The sequence below is a fragment of the Erpetoichthys calabaricus genome, chromosome 17, assembly GCF_900747795.2.
Source record: "Erpetoichthys calabaricus chromosome 17, fErpCal1.3, whole genome shotgun sequence".
Classification (NCBI taxonomy): Eukaryota; Metazoa; Chordata; class Cladistia; order Polypteriformes; family Polypteridae; genus Erpetoichthys; species Erpetoichthys calabaricus.
This window is the reverse complement of record NC_041410.2, coordinates 31848030-31874685: the sequence shown is the minus strand read 5'-3', so window position 1 is coordinate 31874685 and position 26656 is coordinate 31848030. Positions and strand designations below refer to the sequence as shown.

The 26656-nt window shown below is 37.5% G+C and overlaps 1 protein-coding gene across 3 annotated transcripts in view; it reads left to right on the top strand.

Annotated features, from left to right (window-relative positions):
* The first annotated feature begins 417 nt into the window (after positions 1-417).
* Positions 418-26656, top strand: part of lipeb (lipase, hormone-sensitive b) — a 54124-nt gene continuing 27885 nt past the window's right edge. The window contains exon 1 of one of the 3 annotated variants that reach the window (XM_051920626.1): positions 418-522. The gene's annotated coding sequence lies outside the window, so the exon portion shown is untranslated. The other 2 variants (XM_051920627.1, XM_028823853.2) reach the window with 2 other exon arrangements.

The window sequence follows — 26656 nt, the reverse complement described above, 5'->3', positions numbered from 1 at the left end:
AACCTACTTTTCTATTTTTTCTTTCAGTGTGGGAATGACCTTAATCTGTTTTTTTTTTTTTCTTTTCTAGAAGCTCGCTGGCGTAGCCCTTCACTAATTCCAATAATAAGAAATGTCATATATGTAAATAATATTTTTATGGTGCACTCACGTCACAAATAGGTCCAAAGTGTAGAAGAGAAAACCCTGTGCTTTGTAATATTTGTATACTTAATGACATCACGCAGACAGGGCGCTGGGCCAGCGACACGGAATCCTCCTGGCGTCACAGTTTAGTAGATAAACATCAGAGATGGGAGGGACATGGAAACCACGCGAGGGGCGTGGCCAGGAGCTTCGAGAACTGGACAGGTTTAGAAGAATTGGTGCAAGGGCGTTGAAACCGGTTATTGGTCGATGTAAAGTAACTGGGCGTGAGGATGGGGGCCAAATGTCACAAAAAAGATGGCGTCAGGGAAGTGGGAGGTGTGAATTTGTGAAACTGGAAACTGATGGAGTGGGGCGGCAGCAATTGATTCTCAGGTAAGACTTGGGGTACTGCCGAGTGTGATTTTGGGGACAAGAATTTTTCGCGATTGCTCGGGCGGTAAGTATGAGTAGCGAAAGATGATCGGGCATCAGGTACTTTTTTGGCAGCTGATGTGCCTGTTTGGCATCGGATTAGACAGAATATATTGATTGCTAACTATGGGAATTATACGAGGGGCATTTAACCAGCTTGCGAACTCTGCCAATCTGATATGGCTACAACTGCAGCACCGTAGAGCATCTGACTGAGGAGTACCGGCATGATGAGACTGATATGTGATATTTAAGTGGTTTGAACGAGTCTCCTAAAAAGTATGTGCTGGGCTCGGATTTGGAGCAGTTACAGAAAAGTCGGGGACAGATTCTGTAGTATGTGGTCTTGCATTTTGGAAGAGCCTATTTTGAATGCTGTGTGGTAGAAGCCCAGTCTGTCACGAGAAGCTTTACCTTAAACGATCGGACTCGATGATCTGGAATGTTGTGCCATTGCAACTGTCCTAGCTTGTGCTGCATGAGAAACCGCTGCTGGATTAACTGTGTTTAATGTACTCTTGTCCAGCCAGTAAATCTTTTTATTTTTTGACTGATTGATTTTACGGTCAGAGCTAAGGGTGTTTTACTGCATATGCGGTCTGGCCAACCGACTTGGTAAGTAGCTGGAATACAGAGTCGCAGTGTATCTGGGTTGGTCACAATAGGGAGTTACACTATTATTTCGGTATATAGGTAATGCATTTTGTTTAATTGGTATGCAGATGATACCTCTCTGTTGCAGTACTTGAACTGCAGCTAAGCGGAAAATCCAACAGAGTGCAACTACTGTCATTTTGTCAAACTACAAGGATTAGCAGCGCACTAAGCAGTGTTTTGACGAGCGCAGGGGTATTTGATTGGCCGAGGGGTCTTGAGGTGGGGTTCCGCTATTCGGCCTTTGGAATGTTACTTATCCGTGCTGCTACAATATATAATGCCTGCTAAAGTATATCAATCAGAATGCTGCCACGGGTTACAAAGTGGGGTTACTTATTATGATCGCATTATACATTAAACGTGAATAACAACCGTGCCACCCTGTTATTAAAGACACTTCGCAATGTACAATTGTGAAGTATTCGGAAATGTCCATATCAATGACACAATCACGTGCTCATTGCAACATCTGCGCAGGTACCGCTGCGTTTTCTGTAAATTTTGATTGGCGTCCCAACTGAGCATGCTTGGAAACAACGAACGGGATTTCTTACTAGAGTATGTTTAAGTTGCAAGGCTATTATTCACCAAAACTACCACCACGTTAATTCAGGAAAAAACGTGAACCCGTAGAAAAATGAAGTTTGTGTTATTTGACCCAATTTTTTTAAATAGTGTCCGTATTCCTGATACAAAGTGAAGTAACGGAAACGGTATAACCATCACTATAAAGAAACGATATTTCTTCGCCTTGGTGAGCCTTATTAAGCACTACTTCATCTTACAAATTAGAAAAAAAAAAACGTTGAGCAGACATGCTTGTGTTACACCTGCATTGATTAAACTCAGTTTTGCCAGTGATGTGATTTGTCACCTCCTTGTACTGTACTAAGCCAATCTGAGTGTTCCCTGTGAAGGACGGGGTCTCATTAAGCATTAGTTCCTGCCTTGTACCATAGCCAGCTGAGATACACGCCCCACTACATGTTTCTAAACATCTTGGGTAGAAGAGACAAACAGATGGAACTTTATCTTTTCCTGTGCCAAGATACAGAAAGCAGCAATCTATCCTAACAGAAATGCAATAGCACAAAGTCAAATTAGTGTTGCCTATCCATCTAGAAACATGTGGGAGGAAACCTTGACTATAAGCACCATACCTGGGTTTAAACTGGGATCAATTCCCTGTGAAACATAATTTCTAGCTGCTGTGCCACCATACTGCCTTTATTTTGTTTCTTTCTTATAAATATTCAGAGCACAGTTCTTTCTAGACTCTTAGCATTACAAGTTTCTCAATGGTATATCAGTCTTTTTCATAGTATCCATTATCCTAACTATGTTTAGCTGTAAACTATTATTTATTTATCTGAATTCCTATCTGCAGTGTATCAGTTTTAAACAACATAATAAAAGTCTGACAAGTTCAAAACTGTGAGCACTAATTATATCCTTTTTAAAGTTGAAATTAGAGATTCCATGCAGCAACTTAGGCCACTAGGTTCTTATTTGTGTGTAAAATGAAGGACAGCGTTTATGTCACAATGGAACAGTCAGCTGGGGTTAAGGCTGCATAGACGCCCACTGAGCGAGGAGTCAAGGGTTACTTTTATTTATGACAGTTAGAGGGGTGGTGAGATTTCAGATCTTCCAATAGAATGGAGTTTAGATGACCAATGGAGTTGACAGAGTTTAAGTTTTATCAGTCAGAACTGTCAAGTCTGCATTCTGTGTTCTAGAGCTTTTATGCTTTCTCTCTTGTTTTCAGCAAAGCAGCTATTTGCCTAGGCAGAGGTAAATTAAACTGGTCATATTTAAATTCTTTAATCTAGGAAAGGGATAACATCTAATGAGAACAGTGTGAACCTTTTACAAATTATAAGCTTGTACCCATACTGACATCCAATTTGTTTACTTTCGTAGTTATTTACAAAGCTGAGTGGAGGCAGAGTCTTTCCCAGAAGCATTGGGTACAAGGCAAAAATCAACACTATGTGGGATGCCATTCTGTCAGAGGCACACTCGTGCACACTCCAGTCACTCATACTGAGCTTATTTTAAACCTACCAATAAAACTAACATTCATGATTTTGGAATACTCAAAGAAAACCCACACAGATTTTGTGTATAGGTGTCAAACCTAGGACTTTGAGGAAGCTTTATGAATGATTGAGCCAATGCAACAATGCACGCTCAAACTATCTTAATCCATCTCAGGTTCACAGGGTGCCGGAGCCTATCTGCAGTTTTGGATAAAAGGCAGGAACCAACCCTGGACAGGCTGGAAGTCAATCACAGGGTTCACTGATGCACATACGCAATTTAGAATACCAAACTTACTTAATACATGTTGTCTTTGAACTAATGTTTTTGCATTAGTTTGATGTTGTATCCAAAGTGTCAGCTTTATAAAGTGCACAGATTACCTCTTAAAAAATGTGTTTATAAAATCTGACCCTCTTTAAACCATTTTGTTATTTATTTGTGTTGCTTAGGGTTTTAAATTAAACATAAAAAGAGAAAAGTGCCCAATGGGTAGGTAACTGTGCTTAGATTTCTATAGAAGAAAAAGAAGAGGTGTGTATCCCAGAAAGGCAGCCATATATTATAAAACAGCTGGACTGATTCTCAGTTGAATTTTATTCTTTTAGTTTCAGAAAAATGTCATCCCGTTGGCCACCACAAAGAAGATAGTGGTATAGGATCTATCCACATCCATCTATTTTCTAGTGTACTTATGGATTTCTTTCTTTCAAACAAAAGTAAGAATTATGCATTTGTCAGAATGGGTACTCTGCTAGAAAATGCTCCTGAACAGACAGTGTGGTTGATTAGTATCTATTAAGATAACAAAGACCTCCGACAGCATGGTAAATGTAGACATCCAGTACTGAGCCACATTGTGAGGCCAAGGGAAGCTGGTTTTATCAAGGAGATTGATCTCATGATGTGGCCAACATTTGTAAGGTTAATTTTCAGTACAGATGATTCCACTCTATAGTCAAGTTTGGTTCCGACATTAAACTGATTATTTTATGTGCTTAAATTCATGGTGTAATCAAACCATTGATTTTTATTTGGTACTGCTTTCTTGATGACTGGTGGGGATGGAGGTTTAGTCCAACTTAAGCCTCTGCATTTTTTGTCCAAAAAATAAATAGCTGAAGGAATCAAGTGGAAAAGCATAATATTAGAGTGGCGTCACAAGTATTTCTTTTTATCCTCTTCAGTGGACAAGGAGGAATTGTTCTGGGTTATGGCCAGCAGAAATGCCTCTTGCCTTGTCAAAGGCAAACTTTCAATTGCACTTGTATGCCAACAGTTTTTTTTTTTTAAGCTAACTAACTAATCATATACGAACATATTTTCAACAAATCATATTATAATCTGAAATAATACCATCCATGCATCTATCCGTTTTCTGAACTTGCTTACTCATGGTGCTGTTACTGCTTCTTTATTATCTGTCAACTAGTCAGCAGCACACAGATGATTAGCCTGTTTCCTTTTTTAACCACAAATTATGCCATATATCTAGCAATAATAATAATACACAAATATATATAGATATGCATTGTTAAGCCTGCTTTATTTATTTCAAGATCACAGGAGACAAGAATCTGTCCTGGAGGGATCAGGTGCAAGGCCAGAATCTTCCTTGGACAGGGCATCCAAAAAAAAAAAAACACAAAATAAATATTCTGATTATATAACTTTTATATAACTATTATATAACAACATATAGTTAAAACTGTATAACTAGAATACTCTCAGGATGCTTCACAATAATAACAAATTAATTATAAGTTGATAAAATAGTGAAGCATTTTAGAAAATTAAAACATTAATGAATATTAATCACCATGGATTACTAAAGGCACAACAGTAAAGAACCTTTAAACTCCATAAAGCAACCAAATTCTTTTTAAAGAACTAGGGTTGGGGTTAAAAGACCAGAAACGGTGCTCACCTATAATGTGGCACCCTCACCAAATGTCGGCGAAAGTGCAGCTTGGATGAAATTCAAGCCTCAGTATTTGTGGAATGTTGTGGCCTCACTCTTCCTTAAACTTTATTGAGTATAGGTTAACATTTTGTGTTTTTGTGTACGAGTCTATGTAAGTTAACCATCTATGTGTATGAAGCATATAGTGAGCTTTGAAGCATTTAGGTTCAAAGCCATCTGTAACACATTGACTGTTGCTTAATCTTCACCACTAGCTACAGTTGCAGCTTCACAAACTAATGTGTACAGACTAATTACTTTATTACCTATATCTGCCTAATATGAAGTTAGTTACAATTTCCTCCTGGAAAACCTTAATTTATCAGTGTTTGAACTTGAAAAGATGTCAAAGTCCAGCACATGGCTTCTGCCCAGTATTTGCTGAAATAGGTCTCATAGCTGTTTGAAAGGAGCTGGTGGTGGATCTCTGTTCCTAATAACTTTTTGTCACATCCCATAGATGCTTGATTGAATTAAGATCTGGCGACAGTGTTTGTTTAAGGTGAGTTTACTATCAAGTACCTGCATCCATTTCAAGAATGCTCTGGCCTGATAACATGGAGCATTATCTAAGGCCCCTTTGAAGGTATTAGTGTGAAGAGATGCTCAACAGGGATGCTTAGACATTCCATTGCTATCAAATTTGACTTTTTTCATATCAAGGACTCGTTTGCCACAAAACATTCTTCATGCCATAACTATGCCCCCACTAGGCCACATTCTTTGGGTACTGTGTCTTTCACCATATCCTGGTTCTTTTATAACCTAACTCACCAACAGTGTGTTTCTAGACATTACTGTTTTTGATGGATTGTATTTGAGTTATGACTGATTCCCAACACGTTCATGACCACATTATGGATTAATAAGGCAAAGAGCTGAAGAATAATGTATGTGCACTATTTCATAACATTTAGTTCCTGAACATACATGTCAATTATAGGGTTGCTGAGATCCGGACCCTACCACAGCAGCATTGGATGGATTTTTAATTTTCTGCATGGTCAGACAATGGAACAGTTTATGGACTTGGCAAAACGCTCAAGTGATGTGCCGGCCGACATTGTTGTGGCATTTTTAGGCCTAAACAGCATTGTACGGGGCGGCACATTTTACTTCGATAAAGCAATTGTCCGGTTAATTGAAGACATGAACCATTGTTTCCCTGTTGCTGATCTTTATCTATCCTTGCTTCCCTTAGTGTATGAGGGCCCGATTCAACAGAGAATTGAGCAATTCAATGCAGCCATACAAAGACATCAGAAACGGGTAGATGGGATTTTCCCATGTGCCCACTTAAATTTAAAAAGATCACCATCGGCCATGGCAATTTTGACCAGGGATTCAGCAATCAGGTTAGTTGACTCTTGGAGGCCTCGGATATAGATAGGCCTGCCCCCACCACAAATACTAACCTTAAAGGTTCATGGTGTGTGGGCCTGTCTCTGTCTGGGGCCCTAATCTTAAAATACTAGTTTGGGGCTGAATTTTAGAATTAAACAGCACCTAAACTTAAGATTGTCCCTCCTGTTGTTTTAGATTGGCCTGCCCCTACTGCAAATTCTGAACTTAAAGTCAGTGGGGGTAAGGTGAATCTGTCCAGGGTCCCTAATGTTAATCAGTAGGGGAGTCTCATCTTAAGATTGGACCTGGCTTTTAGTATGTTCCTGTTTTATAACCCTAAAAAATCCCTATTTTAGCCCTAGTTAGCATATACTTTTATAACCCAAGGGTATTATTTTTAAAGCTTTGGGATACAGTATTTTACCTTTATTGATTACTTTTTAGACCTTTTTAGATCAAAATTAGTGTAAACTGTTGATTTTGCAATTTTAAAATATTTTAAAGATTTTATGCAAATTTTAACAGATTATTAATACATAGAAGGGTCTTTTAGGGTGGTTTTTTAAGGTATTTTAAGGTATTTATAAAGCTTTTTAGGAGTAGTTGCTGTGCTGGGGAGGTAAAAATAGTTGTATACACACTGGAAGTGTACCTGTGCATTGTGCCTCTTCGGGGGCACAACAATCTCTACAAACCCTAACCTACCACAGCAGCATTGGGTTCAAAGCAGAAGCAAACTCTGGATACTTGGCTTTTCCACTAACCATATTCATCAACAAATGAACTGTTGTTTACTTGTAGGTAGGAGTTCAACCCTGGGACTCAGTGACTATAAAACAGTCATGGTGAGTGCTGTTCCACCCTAATACATTAAATCATGGAACACATTTGAAAGGGTTTTCTTGCCAATTGGCTCTGTGGGGGATAAAAAAATAGTTTGCTGTTGTGGCTGTTAAGTGCTAAACATTTCTCTTGAAATGTACCAGATTGAGGACCATGACTAGCAAGCAAATGACCTATAATAATGTTTGTTTTTTTTTTTTTAAAAAAACACAAAGAGAACAGAAGTATAATTACACAAGAGAAGTAACACATGCATCTAAAAATAAACCTTAATATATAATAATATATAATACACAATTTGTATTTATTGTATTATTAGTCTTCATTAGACTGGCACTCTGTCATGGTTTCCTTGCCCCCAGTGGTGCAAGAATAAACTTTAGTCCAGCAGCAACTCCTTAACTGGTTTGAGAAAGTATCAATGTATGTGTAAGTATATAGTTGTTTCATTTAGTTAGAAAATGTTACAAAAGAATATAATATTTAGCTAAGAAAAAGGCTCAGATGGAAAAATGAAAGTTTTGTGAAGACATAAAAAAAGAAGGTCTAGAAAGTAATCAAAAGTATTAAAGCCAGAAATTTGCCATATAACTAGCCTTTATATTTCTGCTTTGAATATTCACCAGAAATTGATTTTCATTGTTTTCTATATTTGCAAATTTGGGCCACCATTTTCTTTAATCACATATTTTAAAATCTGGCTTTAAATAATACAGTACTTTGAAAAATTTGCCAAGGAGAAAGTCAAAACCATGGAATAAATAGGAGAAGCATTTGAAGAATCCTTTTTGGGAGGTGCATATTGGAGACTGAAATCTCTATAGAGGCTTGCAGAAAACATGACATTCTCTATTGTGGTAAAACACAAACCAATGTATGTAGTGATTGTCATACAGCTGTATTCTTAATTACAATGACGTTTCTCTTTTTGGCTTGTCCAAGATAACCAAGTCAGCTCAAGGATGTCAGTAATGACTGATGTGCGGTAAGCCTTCAACCCACCCTTAAAGAGACAAAGCATATCCCTGCTGTGCTGGTACAAAACAGGAACTAACCCCTAACTGGATTAACTGGATCTGAAAATGGCTGGCTGGCTATGGAAAGGGGTGAATGTAGTTATAACACTTACTTGGTGGTGTATCCCAGTCCTACAGTGTACACAAAGAATAAGATTGTGCTTCATAACTGTTTACTGAGGACACTAGATACCAACAATTTGATTCAGAGGTGTAGGCTTGGTGCTGCTTACTCAAAACATAACAACTTAGGAACTTGAGAAGCTCCACAAAGTGTTTCGCTATTAAATAATACAATACAGTTCTAGTGATTACTCAATCTGTGGAGCAGTCTAAAAAAGACTTGACTGTTAATTGACATAATTTTGGCAGAATATTCATAACTAATTTACATAAGAAGTCAGAGGGAGCTTAATATGGGTATTCATTTTCTATTAATACAATTCTCCTCCGTATACAGTGGACCCTTGACTTATGAACTCAATTCATTCGCGAGGGCTGGTTGTAACTCAAGTTGGTTGTAAATCAAGACTGTTTTTCCCATAAGAAATAAAGGAAATACCCATAATGCGTTCCGAACCTCCCACAGCAACACTTACTTAACCTTTTCATAATAAAAAAGGGTTGTATAATGTGCATAATTTACCAAAACACCAATAATTTTTCTAATGTACTAACCAAAAAGTTATAAAAAGTGCCTAGCCTACCAGAAACAACAATTTCATACTGTACTCACCATTTAATTTGACATCTTTGGGTTGTAGGAAGGGAGGAGGAGGAGAATGAAATGGAAGGTGGTTATTGTTTGGAAGGAGCCTCCTTATACAAATCTTTTCTTTGTAAAATTGTCGAGATGGTGGATTTTGACATGCTGTACATATTAGCGAGATTGGTCACACGAACGCCACTCTCATATTTCCGCACAATTTCCTTACCTTCGTTACCTTCTCTTCCTTCCTTAGCAATTATCGAAGTAAATTACATAAATCACTCCACTGACCGAAATTACGTCCACAAACACAAGTATCTGGGCTCCGACTGAGGCTTACGAACACTCTCGGCTGTTTGTTTACAATCACACAAGTGGGTACACGTGACCGCATTCGGGTCGTAACGCAAGACGTTGGTCGTAATTCAAAACAAAAATTTTGGTCATAAACCAAGTTGTTCGCATGTCAGGCCGGTCGTATATCAAGGGTCGACTTGTACATCCATTTATCCATTATCCAACCCGCTATATCCTAACTACAAGGTCACGGGGGTCCGCTCATAGCCAATTCCAGCCAACACAGGGCGCAAGGCAGGAAACAAGCCCTGGGCAGCCAGCCCACAGCAGCCTCAGTATACATAATGTTATTAATTCAGTGCTAATAGGGAGAGATTAACATTTTATGGATATTGTGCACTACAGTTCTATTTATAATACCAAATTGTTAACCTAGTTACATTTTTCTTAAAGCTAAGGGTGTCTAAAACAAATTCTACAAATATGGTACAGCAAGAAATAGAAGTTGGGATAAAATGATGTAACATAACATTCTGAAAAATGCATAATCCAATTGAGGGACACAGAAATTTGGAGCCTATGCTATCAACACTCGGCATATAGCAGGAAACAGCCCTGGACATACACTCTGAGATGTGCAGAATCCACATGGCCAGTAAGCAGCCTGGGATTTAAAACCCAGATGCTGGATCTGTAAAGCAGCAGCACCATCCTCTATGCTGCCATGCTTGATTAAATAATCAGCCAAAATTGTGTATACACAAGGTAATATGTTGCAAAAGGTGAGCTTTACTAAACCTCTACTGCCAACACTGAATCAGCATTAGCAAGTACATGGTGTATAATGGTGATGGATCTACATGCCTTTTCATCTAATTGGATTTCCAATTAATGCAGGACTTTTTGGTCTGATTAAAATCCCATTGAACAAAATTAACTTTGTGCCAAAAAATATTACATTTTGTCTTAAAGTTTAAAGATTATCCAGTCAATCTTGGCATCATGCATAGTATTCCTTTCATGGAATGAGAATAGAGTGTGAAGTAATAAAAGAAATGAAAAGTCCACATAAACAAACCTTGAAAACAATCTCGCTGTCCTGAATTAACCTCGGGCTGATTGTATTCTTTCTCCCGTGATACAAGGACCACCATACTAAATTGTTAACTTGATCTACTGGCATTTTGGTAAGTCATGTCATATAACGATGGCTTAAATATGATTATTTCAAAGTTATCCAGTATCTAACATTTAAGTTGAAGGAAGAATACTGGCTGTATTTGCACTGCCAAGACACCTGAATGGATTACATTAGAAGTCCATTCCTTAGTTTACAATACTTTTTCAAATGTCAGTTTTGTTTCCTGGCTGTCACTTGTATTAATGGTCCTTTGATATGAATATGCTGCTTGTTCTTTCTCTCTATCACCTAATACCCTTTCTTCTACATAGCTGTTTGGCATATGTGCTGTTATTCAGTTTCACACATGCTGCATAGTTTCCTTTTCTATAAACAGCAATGGAAAGAATTAAACTGGGAAACGGGGAAAGAGTGAGAGAGTCATGCCCTTGGGCCTCGAGTTTGGCTTCACTTACCTTCAGCTGGCACTCTTATTCTCTAAAGCTGCAAGTCGGTAAAGACAACTGCTTGCTTTGTCACAAGGGTTGCTGTTTCATGTACTGTAGATGATTGATCTCTTATGCTTATTTATATGTTGCGTTGTCGCATAGTTTTGATTGTAAAGGTATATTCTTGATAAACATAATATAAACAAACATAACTGAGCATGCATGTAGTGTTTTAAATAAACTAAGAACGCTCATCTCTGTGATGCCAGAAGACAGTACACATCTATTCAAATATACAATATGTATTGCCTATATATGAATTAAATGTGAAAGAAGTAACACAAAATTTGTGATCACCTTTCATCACAAAATGTGAAACAATTACGATTTTTAATAAAATCTTCCAATAAGGCATTTTTAGCAGTTTTTGATTAAACCTCAGAAAAGAGTACATTTAGAATAGGATTTGGATTACGAAATCTTAAATAGAAGTCAAGCAGCCCAGTCAACACGAGATTACTTGATTCCCTTAATGGATTAGTGGCAGATCCCGTTAGTTTTAAGTGGTGATATTAAGAGATTTGAAAAGGGAAAAAAAAGAAGTCATTTGGACCCTAACTGTCTTCATGTGAATTTTGCTTTTCTTATTTTGGATTTCTGTTGAACCCAGTAAACACTTACAGTAGTTTGTATTATGTGTGAATTAGAGAGGAAAATGCAGCCTATTACAGACTTTTTTTGTTTTTTTTATGGTGAGAGTGTTGCTGGCCTGATGCTGATGTATTTCACATCTTTTCAGTATGTATAATACTATACTGTAGATATGCATTTATCTTTTATTCATTTGTCATAAATTTACTTTTTTTTTTTCTTTTTTTTTTCAAGAGAGCCCTGTTGTGACATTTTCAAATATATATGTATAATGTTTACCTGTATAGTACAGTACTTAACTCCCCTTCAGTCTTTTAACATTTATATTATTTTACACTACAGAATCTGAATTTATTATATAGAACTTTTTATTGACCATCACATTCTCCACCATCAAAATGAAACTGAAAATGCTAGAGCACTTGCTTGAATGAGGACTGGTTTAGACTGATACAGAATTCTTTGAAGAGGATCACTTGTATTCTGTTTTGTGTGTTGTATTTACCCAATTCTTCTACACCCATCTCTTGCCTAACCTAACTGTAACCTACCTATATTTCCCAAGATTTATTCCCAAATTTCCCCTGCTAAATTTTTTTTCTTTTTTGTGGTGGATTGGTTCTTTCCATTTTAGGGAGTCAAGGCCTGCTGTCAAAAACTTAGGGCCTGTTAAAGTCCATTAAAGCATTCCTTGTGTGATTTTTGGACTATACAGTAAATAAATTGTTGTATTTTCTTGCATCTCACATCTCTAGGTAGTCCAATACCTGCCAATTCATTTATTTTTAGTAGGAGTTGACTAGACAACTGTAGTATGAGTTTGTTTGGAGTCCTTGTCCTGCTAGAGTACCATGTCTCATAACAGATTTTGCCATAGTTTCCGTTTGTGCACTTCGTTCAGTTTCAGGCATAAAAAATCAAGTGTATATGCTACTGATATCCAAAATATTACAGGATTGTATTTTGACATAAAATATAAATCATTACATTAAAGGCAAATATTAGAATTGGAGACAATATTGGGCTTTTCACACTGTAAAATCTTCTATATGATCTAAGAATCTGTGATACATTGTTTTCAGGAGACTTTATCGGTATACTGTACTCTGGGGCAGTGCTTCTGAGCCAAAAGTGGTGGGTTGTGAGTTCCCATTGTTTTATAATGGTAGTGGGTCGCAATGGGTTCCCTAAACGACCAACATTGTGGTGTAATATATTTCCTCTCCCAGATATGATGTGTTCAATTCACAAAGGGGGAAATGGGGTTGCAAAGACAACAAATTTCTACTTCTATGTGCTAATCAACATGAAGCTTTACCTGTTACCATCAGACTTACTGGCAGCTGTAAACAAAATGCCTTCTCACATTAATATTCCATAAAGCACTAGAATTCAAATATTACATATCAAATATGAAAAATATTTGTGTTGAACTGCTCTATCATTTAATAAATATTGTAAATGATCTGTTGATATTATCACTAATTTTTGATGTCAATACGTAGATTAAGTGTTGGAATGTTGTCTATTCTAATGTCAGTCAGTCATTTTCTAACCCATTTATTCCTGAACGGGGTCACGGGGGATTCGGCAGCCTATCCCAGCTAGCATAGGGCGCAAGGCAGGAACAATCCCCTGGACAGGGTGGCAGTCCATCGCAGGGCAAAAACACACATGCACACTCACACCAACTACAGACTGGAGCCAATTTAACATCAGACATTCACCTACCCAGCATGCCTTTTGGACTGTGGGAGGAAACTCATGCAGACGTGGGGAGAACATGCAAACTATGCAATCTCCACTCAAGGAAGACACGGGATGTGAACCTGCCACCATGTGAGTACTGCCACCGTGACATCCTTAGTAATTGAGATGTGATGTAAATTTTTTTTTGGTTTGCATTGGCTTTATTAAGCACTCAGGCAGTTGATGCTATACTCAACATTTCTTCCATCTTGGTGGTAGAAGATCGTCCACATGACTAGTGTTGTTTTTATTAGTACAGGTACAGAAAGTTTTGGGGATTTCCCTCTTCTACCTTTATTTTGAGTTATGTAACCCTTTCTTAGTTTAATCTCACTGAAATTCAAAAAGAAATCCCTCAAAATCAATTCTTACCGCTCTGATCTGTTATAATTTTACTTTATTTTTAATTGCTTTTTATTTCTATGTTTTCATAATAGTGTCTTTAATTGGAGATGTGCTCACTAAATTGGATTCTTTTAAAAAAAAATCAATGTTTTGATTTAAAATGATAGAAAATACTTAGCACCAAGTATACGTAGACTTTATTTAACTAATTATGTGACTTAAAGACAACTGCTTCCATCGGATCCTGTTTTGAAGCATCGTGAAGTTAATCTCCGATATTTGCAGTTTGTTTAGAATACTTGATGTAGTTTTGCCTTTGTCCATTTGAGTGTTCCAGTTTTGTACTACTAACCATCAAGCTTGTGACATCAAAACAAGCTAATCAATGTCTCACAATGTGCACACAATAACCTCACCTTTGAAGTAAGATGGTGCCAGTGTGTTGGTCGACCCGCCATCTGCTATGTGCTCTAGGATTGTTTACTTTTTTCATGTGTATTACACGTTTATTGTCATTTATTTTATTATTTATTTATTTTATTATATTTCATTTGTTTATTGTTCATTGATTAGCAAACCCTTTTCAACATCTAGAGGTCTGCTGCCGACTCATATAATGAATCTTTGGATGTTATTTTGGATGTGTTTCTGGGACTTTTTTGCACCCCTCACCATTGCAGACAAGATGCATGTTCCCTGACTTCTATCCTATGCTGGTGTAAGCGCCGTAGAAAGTGCTGCAGAAAACGAGGTATGCGGGGAGGCATTTTGGGGAATGTGTCTCGACTGGCATCAGTTGGTAGATTACGTTGTGCTGGGCTCTTGGAAGGTTGTGCAAGACAGAGAAGCTTTGCTGTCTGCAGGTCTAAGGAGTGGAGGTACATGGCGCTTCACCCTGTCTTTCCTGACCTTTTGATTGCAGCTTGTCCCCGTCTCCTCGGCCCACCTCGATTGCGCTGCAGTGGTGTAGTACTGTAGATCCAAATCTTCACCAGCTAGAACAGGGGTAGGCAACGTCGGTCCTGGAGTGCCGCAGTATGTGCAGGTTTTTGTTCCAACCCAGTTCCTTAACGAGAACTCAATTATTGCTGATGAAGCACATATTGCTTAAGTGACATTTTAATGCTTCATTTTAGTGGTCACGCTTGTTAAGGTTCTCCAACCTTAATTGCTTATTTCAATCTTAAACTGCTGCATTCAGTGTTTTAATTGCTCCTTATTAGCAATAAGATGTAAAACAGGGGTAGGCAATGTCTGTCCTGGTGAGCCGCAGTGGCTACAGGTTTTCATTCAACCCAATTGCTTAATTAGAAACCAATCATTGCCAATCTCAGACCTTATTTAATTTTATGGCTTGTTAGTCTGTGCAATGTAAGGCTTTTATATCGTAGATTTTTTTCCTTTCCAAGGATATCATCCAAATGATTTGAAGCCTAAAACAGATCATTTTCAGTCTGTCACATTTTTCTATTAAGTGTTTTATTAAATCAAACCGTGCATGATGAACACACACAGATGTAATTGGAAAAAAGCTAACTGGAGAACTGCTGGCTGCTTTGTCTTTTACATCTTATTGCTAATAAGGAGCAATTAAAACACTGAATGCAGCAGTTTAAGATTGAAATAAGCAATTAAGGTTGGAGAACCTTAACAAGCGAGACCACTAAAATGAAGCATTAAAATGTCACTTAAGCAATATGTGCTTCATCAGCAATAATTGAGTTCTCGTTAAGGAACTGGGTTGGAACAAAAACCTGCACATACTGTGGCACTCCAGGACCGACGTTGCCTACCCCTGAGCTAGAACATGCATCGCTGCCAGTAAGACATTTTATATCATTTACGATGGCCCTACTTATTGCCAGATCTGTAGAAAACGATATGTTTATTTTGGAATACTTGACTCAAAATTTGCTCACTCTGAGTGAATGTGATTGTGCCCTGCAACTAATCTTACCTCATCCCAGATTGGCTTGCTCCAAATACCGATAGGATTTTGCTCAATTCTAGTTACATTGCTTAAGTATAGGTGCTGCTTGTGGCACTTAAGCCTCTCAATTTTTCTTTAATTTGATACATTTCTTAAGTATTTGTTATGTTTATTGGAAATGGCATGCTAACCATTTTTAAAAAATGGTTTGAAAGAGCACATATAAAATTATATTAATATGATAACAATAATATTTTACTAATTCCAAACATACAAACTCCACAAGTTTCAAGCATTGCATGTCATATCTGACAAACTCGCTTATCCAGTTTAGTGTCTTGAACAGCCAGGGCCTATCTGGACTACATTAGGTGAGTTGGCATATTCTGATCACCCTCAGTGGCCTTACCATCATTTGTTGGTGTCAACACCCTTTGGTAATTTACACCTCTGTTTATGAATATTATTTAAAAAATATATTTTGTATGAATATTGTTCCTATTATTTTTCAACACAATTTACTGTATACAGTATTTTAATAATAGTGCAGCTTACTGGCATCATTTCCAGAGGTATTTCCTGCCTTGCGCACAGTAGTGTCAGGATAACCTTGGGTCCCCACAACTCTGAAATGCATTTAGCAAATCTGTGAATGTTATGTTGTTGAATTTGGTTAACGGTTTATGAAGTTGGCATGGGGCCAAACTAGACCATCACAGGGTCTCTTACTGTTCTTAGAACCCAATTTTGAATCTATTCATTGTGGAGTTTGCATTTTCTAGTCAAGATGCATTTGTTGGTTTTTAAGGCACAAGTATATTTCTTCAGGGTAAAGGAATTGTGTAAAGAAGGAAGCATGACCCTGCTTGGTGAACTTTAGGCTGTAAAATGTAGGACTGACTTGTTTGACCTATTTATTACCTGCCAGTGTCCCAGTTGTAGAAATGTGTAAGCAGTGGTGCTTTGCACTTGTGTTATCTTTAGCCTCTCTAGATTGAAGTGTATAAACACACATATATGTGTTGTCTTTAATTCATAACATTAATTTCTCAGAGTGTGTAATTTGCAGTGCCAGCCTGTCTCATTAGAGAACTCGTATAACATCTGCTGCTGCTTGTATTGCTCTTCATTCTACTTTAAATTAGAACTAACAAGTCTAAAAATGGGAAAGTTGGATGTCTTGTGAGCACTGAATAAATTTGTTTATTAACCAGTTAAGATTTGTATTTTTCATTTTGTCCAGGCAAGTTAGTAATCATTTCTGAATACTAACACTTCTGAAAATATAATTGTATACTGTAACTCTATCCGGGCAATGGAAACAGTAGTTAAGGCCCACATAAGCATTTTGCTTATTTCACGGTCAAAGTGTTTTAGTCGAGATTTCTTCCTTGTAATTTGGAAAAATTTAAAGTGAACTTCATTCCGGTTTCTTCTAAACCTTTGAACTACTTATGTTGTTTTTAACTTGGCACCAGAATATTTTTCTTAAGAGTATTATTTGTGTGATAAAAATATCTGTACATTTAGAGAATGTTCAGATCCCATGAGCCTTATTTGTCTTGTCTCAGTCTACTGCTATGCACGGAAGATCCCGTGTTGAGTAACTAAGTTACTGCAAAACACTTGATGTTCTAACAGCATTCAGTTTTTGTGGCTAAGTGAGTTCATCATAATTTCAGAAGCACTCTGCTCTTTTAAAAAATGTATTTTTGAACTATGAGGATACGCACCATGAGTGCTGTATCCCTTTTTAAGTTGTACTGTTATTTTTGCCTTACAACCTTGCAGGCAGTATAAGCTTTACTATTTGGGTTCACCAAAAATGCCATCTGAAATCGTAAATTGTACATAGTGGTCACATGACACCAGTGGAACAATCTTATTGCCTAGTGTTACTACACCTTTGTATAATTGACTTCTGGAGCTAGTCTAGTGCACCATGCAAAGTATGATCTCAAGCCTACAGTCTGGTAAGCTGTGGAGTGTTTTATCATGCACCATTAATAAAACTGATTTCTGGGTAATGCTTTGCAAAAAGGTTTTTTCAAAAGAATTCTATTGCCATCTTCTGATGCAAATTCTTTTATTGTGTTGTGTACATTGAATAGTGACATTACTTGTAAGTCTCCTACAGACAGGTGACAGTAATACAACACCCATAACAGATGAAAAAGACCATAAATAAATCATCTTACATTTATGAACATTTGCATTGGTAAATTCTACAGCTTTGTGGTGTCTTTGTCCCACTTCCATCTGGCAGAAGGTTCTGTAGCATCCAGACAGCTTCTACCCATTTGCTTTCTGAAATCAGAACTATGTGCTGCCAAACCAGATCTGCCCCTAGTAGTGTATTTATATGCAGTCCAATAGTTATATTTGTTGTTTTATTGTTTATTTATTACTGTTTATTTCAAGTTATTACTATCTACTCAGGGCGGCACGGTGGCACAGTGGTAGCGCTGCAGCCTCGCAGTAAGGAGACCTGGGTTGTCTTCCTGGGTCCTCCCTGCTTGGAGTTTGCATGTTCTCCCCGTGTCTGCGTGGGTTTCCTCCCACAGTCCAAAGACATGCAGGTTAGGTGCATTGGTGATCCTAAATTGTCCCTAGTGTGTGTGCCCTGCGGTGGGCTGGCGCCCTACCCGGGATTTGTTCCTGCCTTGCGCCCTGTGTTGGGTGGTATTGGCTCCGTGACCCTGTGTTAGGATATAGCGGGTTGGAGAAAGTCAGTCAATCTACTCATTTACCATATATTTAGATAGATAGATACTTTATTAATCCCCAAGGGGAAATTCACAAGTTACACATTTATTTATAGTATACGTTTTTTTGTTTTTCTTGCATGTGTATGGACGGAAGCCACTTGACTTGACTAAAGAGGTAGATATTGATTACTTGTATATTATATTCCTAGTCTAACTTTTCCCAAGTTAGTGATCTTTATATAGAGAGTCATCATTAAAATTCACCATTACAGGACTGTTTAATATTTTTTCTTTTATAAAGCATTATTGGTAATATAATTTATAAAGATGGAATGAATGTCTAATTTTATGGTTTGTCTTAATCAAATCTTAATTAAACTGGTTTTTGGATCTACTCTAATTGTACTCCTCGCAAACTGTTGAGTCTGTCAAAAAACCTGGACTTTTATTAAAGTCGTTCCAAGACCTCATAATCGAGAAAAAAATTCTGTAAAATAAATTATTGCAATGATTTGCCAACTAGAGTATGAAAAAACTTATCCCATAATGAGAAACTAAGATGGCCATTTAAATTCTAATTAAATGGCAGAAATGCAGGTGATTTAAAAAGAGATTGGATGGGGTGGAGGAACAGTAAGTCACAGATACGAGGAATGTCCTTATGTGATATATTTAATGGCTTTTTTTAATTTGGTCTTCAGTTTAACAATCTAATTGCTTAAGGCACAAGTGGTGTCTGCATTGCAATGCTAAGCATTCTGTCAGTTTACAAACTTCTGAAACAGAATATTGGGAAGAAAATTAGCAAAATCATGAAGGATTTGATCAAGCAGATTAATAAACTTTTGTCACTCAGCCTGCTATCATGATCATGCATGTTCTCAAGTCTGCTGTGTGAGAATGCAGTTCGCTTGCATAGAAAACCTGCTGATTCTCGGATAGCACACTCCCATTGTTGGATGAATATGTCAGACATCCCAGTTATAATTTGTCAAGGATGACTAGTCTTCAAATTCACATTTATTTGTAAAGCACTTTTAACAACAGCAAACAGCTGCAACAAAGTTATGTACCGCGTAAACAAAATAAAAACTGCTATATAAAACCCACAATAAGATAATAAAAACCAAGAGCACTAAACAAAAACTGTAAAACCTAAAATATAAAAACATAAGCACTTCTAAAATAACACTAAACCCAAAAACATTATTCTATATCTCCAAAAGCCAGAGAAAAAGAATTAGTCTTTAGATGGGTTTTAATTGCCAGAACTGTGCAGGCAGTTCTGAGATATAAAGGTAACTCATTCCAGAGTTTTAGAGCAGCCTCTGCAAAAGCTCAATCACCTTTCCATATGAACCGAGAATGAGGCACTGATAATAGAAGCTGTAAAGATGATTTAAGTGACCTAGACGAGGAAACCTGGATAAGGAGATCTGAAATATATGAAGGAGCAAGATTATTTAATGCTTAAAGAGAAAAACTTTTAGGCTATCAATCACCCAATCAGTCTTTGTTTTGTATAGTATATGGCCATTAACAGTGTTTGCAGATACACACAAAATTCTGTAATTGGTTATGTGTATAATTTTGCATGCTCCCCTCCTTGTTCATTTGTGCTTAGTCTGAATATTCCGAGTTTCTCCCTCTTCTTAAAAACCTGCAGTTTACTGTTGCCTCTACATTGATTTGATATTTGTGTGGGTATATTTGTGAATATGTCCACATTCAAGGGGAGGTCTCTTCCTTGTGATCAATGCTGTTAGAATAGGCCGTGGCCTGCATTAAGTAGTATTGGAATATGAAATGTGAAATGAATGATTTTAATAACTAATTATTAGTTTTGCTTGTAAGCTTTATCATCCATTCATCCATGTTCTTTACCCGCTTATGCATATGTTTGGTCATGGACAAGCTGTAGCCTATCCCAGCAAGAAGTGGGTGCAAGTCAGGAACAGTCCTGGGACAGGGTGCCAGACCATTGCAAGGTGAACACACACAGACAAACTAAGGACAATCTAGAATTGCAAGTACCTAACCTGCATCCCTTTTGAACTGTGGGAGGAAGCAAAAGGTTACTGTAAGAAATCATCCCAGCCATTTTTACAACAACCAACTATTCACCAGTGTAAGCAAACATAAGGTCATACACTGTATACTGTATCACAACAACATAAAGTATTGCTCCAATGGCTAACTTAAATATTGTAAAAAAAGGTAGCAACTTTGAAAACTGGAACATCTACATGGGCTATTTTTTTTTATACTGAATAAAGTCGAGTCAAAAAGAAATGAAACCTTTCTTTAGTGAAGAAGCACAGGAATATACTAGACCACTAGAAACAGTCCCATCTCTGGGATGTCTGTCTTTCTGGATTTTCCTAACAGTGATTTAGCATTCTTTTACTTGTGATAACAGCAGTTAAAAGCAAAATTTCGAGTTAAATTCCAAATTCAAGTATAAATGACACTGTGAGACAAGTGATGGTGATTATATTTTAGAACCTGGATGTGTGTATGGTTTTAAAAGTGTTTGGTTTCAAATACAAATATAAACTTGTAAAGATTTTTATCCTGAAGTTTTCACTATATACACAGAAAAATTACATTTGCAAAAAAAGACTTTATTTGTAAAGTAATAATACTTACTGGTTCTGCTTGGTGTGTCCTCATGATTAGACAGTGCAGTGGTTGTGCTCTTAAAATATAAAACAAAACAGGTATGTCTATGTACATCTTAAAAGCTTTTTATAGGTGATAATGCTTCATATCCAGTTTTCCATAAAAGTAAAAATTGACAACTTTATGTCATTTTGGAAGTGGAATGTACATATAATATACTGTCTGTGTGTATAAATGATGGATTTTCAGCCAAAGTATTAACAGCACAGGCAGAAAATACACAAGTGTGCCTTATGATGAACTTGTGTCCTGTCTGGGGTTTACTCTTTCACGGTTACCTAAAAGTTAAAGGTAAAATAATTTAACAGTACCTGCTTATGAAAATTATGTTCTCCCCTCTCAGGTCTAAGTAACGACCAAGAGCCTCCAGTAGAGGATTCTGGTTCAATCTGTTTCAAGCTCGCAGTGTCACACTGAGCATCTTGCTTACATTAACACTTTTCCATTTGTGTCAGTAAAGAAACCATTGCATTTTGAACTTGGGAGTCATAAACGGATTGATTTTGGAACATGGATGGATAAGTTAGTAACCTGAAACTAAGGTGCTTCATCCTGGTTTATTGAACAGAGCTCTAACTTATGTTACTTATGTTAGAGCGGTAACAGAATTGGCCCAGTATTCTTAATTTTCTTTTGTTGCGGTTTGATGAACTACTTCTTAGAAAGATATCTTGTCAGTCTTCTTAGTACAGGCATTTATTGTTCTGAGCGCACATCAGCTGACAAGCCTGGGGGGGGGGGGTTAAGTTAAGCTGGTGCCAGGCAGAGATTCCCCTGTTGATCACTTCTGTTTGCCAGCTCCTTGGCTGCCAAGTCTCTGGGTATGTTATGATTGTTTGTGCTCTCTTTTAGTGTTATGGAAGCACATCTGGAGAAAGAAAACAAACAAAAATAACAACAGCGTGAGAGCGGATTACTTTAACATTGTCATTGTGGCAGATGAGTGGAAAATTTTATATAGCTAACAGAAAGAGGCACGTTAGAAAATGGAGTTTTGAAATCACGAGTTGAATGTGAGAGGTGAAATTTCTAGCACTCAATGAAGGATTAAGGGTGTATCTGTTCACCTTTTCCAAAACTAGCCTAAAATATTTCCGCATAAGTTACTGGTTACTGTAGAATGTGGGATCTTTGACAGCTTGTACTGTTGATTAGATCATGTCTAGATATTACATACAAGCTGATGTTGTTTTATGTTCTGCCCCAGTGAGCTTCAAAGCTGTGTGTGCCACATGTTACACTTGAGTGAATTAACACATTGCACTTTGCTTCCTGCAAGTGCAAATGAGTACACTTTAGCAGTCCGATTCCATTTGTGTCATACAGTGTGCATTTTCTAATATGCTCGACAACCCAGAATAACCAACTGATATAAAGTGCTCCAAGAGAAAAGCACAATACAGTTTATATTTTCCATACTTTACCCCTCTGCGCCACAGTTTAAAATTACAAATCAAACAATTCAGACATGATTATAGTGCACATTGCAGACTTTCAGTTAAGGGTATTGGCATAGATTTCGGTCACACCATGTACAAATGACAATACTTTTTCTACATGGTCCCCTCATTTCACGTCTCCATATTGTTTAGGACATAGCAATGGCAGGTCTATTAAAACAGTCATATTTAATACTTTGCCGCTTATCCCTTACATATTTTTTATTGATTGATTGTCAAAAATTGATGGTGACCAGCAGTGTGAAAGTTGTGTTCCTACATTCAAGCTGTTGCTGCCCAGGTGAGTGCACATGAATAGTATTCAGTTTATGTTCCTGTAAATAGATATATTTCCGTGTATTATATAATGTGTAAAGTTTTCAGCTTTATCTTGTAGATGTGCATGTTACTCTGCACCTGTCTGATGGGAAAGGTGCTTTATAAAATAAACACAATTAAAACTGATTATATTAAGATGGTGCATGTCTGACTAACAGTTCCAAGAACTGTGCTTACTATATCTGTGGATTTTGCATATTTTTTTCCTATGTTTACAACCGTTTTCCCCAAATAATCTGGTTCTTTACTGTAATGCAGTGACACCAACACCAAGTTAATGGGGAAAGACTGAGTTTGAAAGTTTGCATGACTTTGCCTTGTAATATTCTTGTTTCCTTTCTGGGGTTTATTCTTTCACAAACCTGAAATGTGAACACAAGGTTCAGCTACTCTCAGAATGCATCTCTTTCACCTAAACTGTGAGCGTTTGTTTTTGCTTTGTTTTGTTTTTCACAGTAGCATAGATGACACCACAGTACTTTTGTACCAACTACCAGTTACGCCTTTGGAGATGCTGCGTTCCATGTGCGCAGACCACAGTGTGTCTGACTAATCAAAACATTGTGGTGACATCAATCCTAGCAGTTGACATTTCAAAGGAAATGCTGACTCTGGATGTAAATCAGCTGGCCCTACAGCTCAGAGTCCACTTGTTTTTGTGCGAGTGTTTATCTTTGAGGAATGCAGCCCTTGGGCATTTTCTGGTCTTATGTCTCAAAGTTCTGCCTGTTGTGGCCTCAACCTAGAGATATTATCACATTCACCATTTATTCAATGTAATCTTTGTCCAGCTTTTTTCCTAGCCATATGAGCTTATAATATTTTATGTACAGCTGAGAAAAGTTTTAATCATAGAAAGTGACATACATTCATTTTGAGCTGTGCAAACACAGCATGATACTGCTTTCTATTTTTCAGTAATAGTTCTGGTATCCATTTTGTATTTACCAAGAAATAACCTTTTTTCTAAGAAATAGAAATTACAGATTTGTTTATGATTATGAACCCTACTTGATTTTGTTTATTTGCTGAATATGTTTATTTTTTGTGTTTGCATTTAATTGTTACTCATCACCATCTTCATTTCATTTATCTCTATAAGGATTGTAGCAACATATGGAGTTGGAGCCGGCCACCTGCACATCATTACATTAGATTATATAAACTTCATTAATCCCATGAGGAAATCCCAATGTGCACAGGAGAAACAGAACCATTTACAAGGATACAGACTCACAGGGCAAACAATACAGCCATTCAATTAGAATTTAAATAAATAGATTATGAACTTAATGACTACATTGGAAGGAAGCACTGAATTGCCTCCTAGCAGTGGGCAGAAAAGATTACCAAGATGCACTTCTTCACACACTGTGGTGGAATGAGCCTGTGGCTAAAAGTGCTCCAAAGAGACCACCTCCTGGAGAGAATGGAGGGGATTTTTTGATTGGAGAATTTTTTTCCTGACGAGTTTGTTCAGGCATTGTGCTTCTTTTGAGCTCAAGTTGCTTCCCTGGGAGACTGCAGCATAGAATAACACACAGGCTATTATGGACTGGTAGAACATTTCCAGCAGCTTGCTGTCCTTAGGAAGTACAGTCTGCTCTGGCTCTACTTGTACAGAGCCACTGCATTGTCAGACATGTCCAATTTGTTGTTTGTGAACCCCCAGGGTACTTGTAGCTCTGCGCCACTTCCACGTCCTCCCCCTGAATGGTAACTGGTCTCGGAGGCTGCTCGGCATGCTGGAAGTCCACCATCAGCTGTTTTGTCTTGCTGATGCACCCTATGATGGAGAAGTCATCTGAAAATTTCTGGTGGCAATAACTGATGGTGTAGTGGAGGTCTTGTGTAGAGGGTAAAGGTCATATCATCACCATCATCATCAATATTGTTCTTATCATCATCAACTTTATTCCAAAACCTCCTGTAGAATTCCTAGACACTCCCAGGTCAACTGGGGGGATTAAATCCCTCCAGTACATCCAGGCTGTGCTCCCAGTGGACAGGGGCATCCAAATAAATCCCCAAACCACCTTAGTTGGCTCCTCTTAATCCACAGGAGCTTCTGCTCTGTTCCAAGCTTCTATCAAATTGCTTGTACTCAGTCTAATTTCTTTCTGTCACTGGTTCCAGCTTGTCACAATACAGTAGGTGAGGATGGAGATGTAGACGTTTATTTCTCTTTATTTGGTTTTAACATTATCTCCTCAACCAATGGAAAGTGGTCTTAAAGGGAAATAGCTTTGCTTTTAGCAGGTGCTTTTTTAATTTTCATCCACTAGTCCTTTTTCTGAAACTTTTTTAATTCAAAGTTTACAGGTAGGCATGTTCTTTTCCAAACCTCACTACTAAATCATCCCAGAATGGGACGTCAGTCTATCCAAGAGCAGATTTCCACACACACAATGGACCAGGTTAGACTTACAATTAACCTAAAATGAATGTTTTTGGGATATAATAGGAAACCAGTTTAGCTAGGAAAAGCCTGGCAGTGAAGGAGAGAAGATGCCAACTCTACACAGTCAATACCTGGGTCAGTAGTGGTGGCTGGGCCAAAGTGAAGTGAGCTATTAATTTGTGTATTTGTGGAAGAGTGGTCTTCCTTATTGATTCTCTCAGGAGTGAACAGTGTTCACATATGGCAGTCCCTCTGTGGCAGAAGACACACAAAGCAGGCTTCAGAAATCGTAAATGGAATTTCTCTTGAGGAAAGTGTGGGGAGGGGTTAGAGGGGCCTGAATGGGTGGTCCCTCATTGTATTTGGGTGGAGTCTGTATGTGCTGACAAGAGCAGCTGTGTTTTTATGGAGCTGCTTGCAAGGGCTTGCAGATTAATTATTGAAAGAGCAGAGTGACCATGAACATGGGCAAGATGAGTGGTGATGGGCTAACTGACGTTCTAGAAGTGCAAAAGTGACTTTGAACTCCTTCCTAAGAAGGAGGAGAAAGAAACAAGTGTCACAGCCGGCCTTGTCCCGGTTGCCTGTCTGCTTTTGAGTGTGACTTGAACTAAGTTTGCTGCTTTCCTAACCTTGAAGAGGAACGGGCAAAGCGTAAGACATTTTTTGTGTAGTGCTAAACCTGTTTTGTAATATGTAGCTGTGTAACTCTGCATAAGCTCTGTTTTTGACTGTCCCTTCTTTTTTTCAATTTCTGGAACTGTTTCTTGGCCCTGCTTGCCTTAATATTTTGCCTATAAGATTTAGAAATCAGGCTGAGTTTATAACCGTTTATAACCATCAAGGTCTAACACCAGCACCTTTATGGACAGTAAATTATCTTTTTCATAGCAACACGTGATTGCAAAAGTCCACATTCTTTTTTTTTGAGTCATCTTTTTATTGTTTAGTCTGTTATGTAACATTTAGTTATTTCCTTCTTTCTGTTATGTTAGTTATATTTGTCTTCTGCATACATTTTACTAGTCTGATTTTCATGTTTAACGTAAAATGTTTGTGGTTCAATTATAACATGTCCTTAATGGCATTGAGCACATTTTATGTTGCTATTACAGTCAGATCAGATTTACTTTTCTTTCCCCCATCAATAATGTGGTAAACATCTGCACTTTGATTGTCTGACAGGTAATCCTTGCTCTATCAAATATCATAAGTGTTACATTCCATACATATTGATTATTATAAATTATACAGATTAAATGCATTTCTTTGTATTCTTTCCCTTGATTATTTTTTTTTCGTAAAGAGAAATAATGCTAATGAGAATTCTGATGTGTTGGCACATACAGCAAATAAAACCGACAAAGTGACAGTGCTCTGTATTAACTATATGCTCATGGATGTCTTTAC